The sequence below is a fragment of the Nymphalis io genome, chromosome 17 (genome assembly GCF_905147045.1).
Source record: "Nymphalis io chromosome 17, ilAglIoxx1.1, whole genome shotgun sequence".
Classification (NCBI taxonomy): Eukaryota; Metazoa; Arthropoda; class Insecta; order Lepidoptera; family Nymphalidae; genus Nymphalis; species Nymphalis io.
The window spans coordinates 1,005,014-1,008,392 of NC_065904.1; the positions used below are offsets into that span (position 1 = coordinate 1,005,014).

At 36.4% G+C, this 3,379-nt stretch overlaps 1 long non-coding RNA gene across 1 annotated transcript; it reads left to right on the forward strand.

Moving 5' to 3' along the window:
* Nucleotides 1-2,141, forward strand: LOC126775053 (uncharacterized). The gene is made up of 3 exons (XR_007669854.1): nt 1-159; nt 945-1,212; nt 1,772-2,141. It is a non-coding gene; the product is annotated as an uncharacterized LOC126775053 (long non-coding RNA).
* The last annotated feature ends 1,238 nt before the right edge of the window (nt 2,142-3,379 follow it).

Sequence of the window (3,379 nt, forward strand, 5' to 3'; positions counted from 1 at the left end):
TTTTACGTGTATTTACGATCTTATGTAACATTTTATTTAAGAATATAATACATTTTTATAATCCTATTATACTGTTGCTATTTTATTTATTGGAACTCGATGAAGTGTAAATAAATATTTTTGATTTTTCATTATGTAATGCTTTGTTTTTTAGTGTTGGTAAGCTGTGGTTTACTATCTGATATCGTTCTTATTTATAGTATATATTTATTTAAATAATTGCCCATGAATGCCCCACTTGTTAGGGTGGGTTTTGGGCCTTATTCCACCTCTTCGCTCGAAAAATTGTATGCCATTTGTGTAAGTAAGGAGAAGTAAATTAAAAGAATTCTACTATAGCTCACAATTAAATTATGTCAACGAAAATTATCTAATATATAAATATCTCGTGTCACGGTGTTTGTGGTCGAACTCCTCCGAAACGGCTCGACTGATTTTTATGAATTTTTTTTATGAATATTTGGGAGGTACGAGAATAGGTCGTAAAGTATATTTCATATCGCTAGCTGATAAGGGTGTTCCTACCCAAATTTTTTTTTCTATTTTTTAATTTGTATTTTATTTTGATTTAGCATCAAAAAATATATATAACCCCAAATTTTTACCCTCCTAACCCATCATCTCATTTTATCTCATTTTATTCATATTTTGTAATCACGATTTTAATATTTTTGTATAAACAATATCAAAATAAATACTTATAGTGAACCTCATCGAACTTTCGTCTACGTCATTCACGAGAAGCGTCGCGTCATTTTGACATTTAAAAATATGCAAAATATTTAAAGATTCATTTAATTGATAAGAAATATAAACGTGTTTTATGATATTGAAAAGGTTGGTAAAATACTAAAAGATCAAATACATTTATTACCGTTTCGGTTTCGGATTACCGTTTTTATTAGTAAATACAACTATTTGGTCTATTTGTGTGTGTGTTACAGTGAAACATGCCAGCGAGAAGCTAGGGGACCCATTTGCCCCGTCGAACTAATAAAACATCAAGCATGCGTAATAATAGAGCAGAAAGAACAGACGATTAAAACCAACAAAATAACGAAAATGTGCGTGTGAGCAAATCACCATTCAACGGTTTGCTCATCGGCACGTATCCGTAGTAGCAATGCTGTTCCTGAAGTCTAATCGCACACGAAAAAATATCGCAAAGGACTTCGTTCCTCCCCGGGTCAAGAAACCCAAATTGTAGCAAGTGTAAATAAAGTAATTTTGAAAAATAAGTTATTAAATCATGTAAATTAATACAAGTATACATACATTACATACATTCAATATACACATGATTCGAGTGTTTACTATTGACAGTGTAATCAGAGAAATGATAGTGTAATCATATGCTTAGAGTCAAAAAAACTATCGAAAGAAAAAAAAACAAGATCAGTGACCATCAATGACCATCAAGCAATTTTAACAATATTTAATTTATAGTAGATTCTGTTTTAATTGTTTGAAACTTTTAAAGACATTTTTGATGTTTAATTTATTTTTAAAGGGTTTAAATTACTTTGACAATATTCAAAATAAAATCCTATAGAAAAAATATCATTATTCTGAATCAAATTTAATTATTTAATGCAATAAGTAAAACCTAATTCCATTTGAATTCTGTTAGCAGCGAAATATTTAGCATTAATTCAATTTCTGTTTTAATAGAAACTGTTAGTTGCTAATAATTGAATCGATTGAAAGGCAATAAAAAGACGCGGTTGCCTCACTGGAATTATAAAAGGATTAATTTAAATTAATATCTTAGGAGTCACGGTAATATTAAAATTCTCGCGCAAGAAGAAAAATCATGGTGATGGCCAACGATGCGACAGCGAACAAACGCCATGTTTATCCCATATTCTACCGCCAAACAGCAATATTTAGTATTGTTGTGTTCCGGCTTATATAGCGATGGAGACAGTATAACTACAGGAACAAGGGACAAGGGTGGGAGTGACCATTTACCAATATTATAAAAGAAACAAAAAACGGACTATCTTTTTCAAAAGTTCTGTCTCATAATGTGGGACGAATGTACGATGAGCCACCACTCACACACAAAATCCGTAGACATAACCTAAGAAAACAATAATAAATAAACGCATGAAAAGATTCTCAGGGTGGTGCTTTATGCGTATATATATATATATTATGATAATTAATAAGTTGCAAGGCCTAGCGATGTCGGGGTGCATGTCAGTCACCTCCACGTGGTTCACCCTGGGCAACGGGGTCGACCAGCAATCCGATGTTTTTCCGGAATGCTTGTCGATCGCGGCTGAGACTGACGCGGCGGAAGTGTCGCGGGCCGCTCCTGGGACTTCTCTGTTGCGCAGAGTGGACCAGCGAGCGGCTTCGTGTCAAATAGGAGGACTCCAGGGTCCTTTTGGGCCGCCGGAGAGAGGAGGAGTTGGTCTCTGGAGTCCTTTCGGGCTGCCGGAGACAGGAGTACAGGAGTAGAGGAGGAGGGAGAGGCGGGTTCGTCCAGTTTCGGTGTCGATGCTGGGCGGACAGACTTCGGTCACCGCCTTCTCAAACTCGTTTCCCCATCCAGGCGCCAGCCTGTGGTGGGACCGAGGGCCTTGCCTTCACCGGCCGGGTCGAGAGGAGAAAACCTCAATAAAAAACAACAGGTGGGTCACCCAAAGCGACGGCCGCAGGTGGGGTCGCGGTGGTGTGCTAACGCGTTCCCGTAACCCCGCCACCATGCGGTGAGAAGGAAACGAGGAGGTTTTAGTGGGTAGGACAATGGCCTTCTGCCCCGTGAGTCCCACATACCCGTCCCAGTCGTGTCCGGGCGGCAGGCGTAAATGCCTTTCCTCCTCGAAAAAAAAAAAAAAAAGGCCTAGCGATGTCCGTTTATGGCTTAAATTTGGGCACACCGTGTTTATCACACGGACAAGTATACGTGGCATGTTCTCAGGTGGGCAAACCATCGAGCTTAATTGAGTTGGCTAAAGACGGACAAAAAATATCGTACACTCAAATGCTCTTCGAAATTAAATATCTGCTTTAAGATAAAAATATATTAATTTTTTTACTTTAGATTTAACTTTTAATCAAACAATGAATATGTCCATTACATAAATAAAATATATATAATTGAATTGAGAAAATTAATGGTTTTTTTGTTTTTATCGGCAGTTAGCGTCTACAGCGCTCCTATCCTTTTTCTGTCATAGATCCCATCCCCACACACTTACAATAAATTCGTTATTTTTTATTTAAAATCCAAAATATGCAGTAGATATAATTTATATGGCAGAATTTTTATAAGTAATTTTTTTATCACATAAATAGGCAAAGGCAAAACAGTTCAGTGCCTTTTTATCCTTTGTTTGTCTAACTTTTTTTTGATAATTGTTAATAAGCT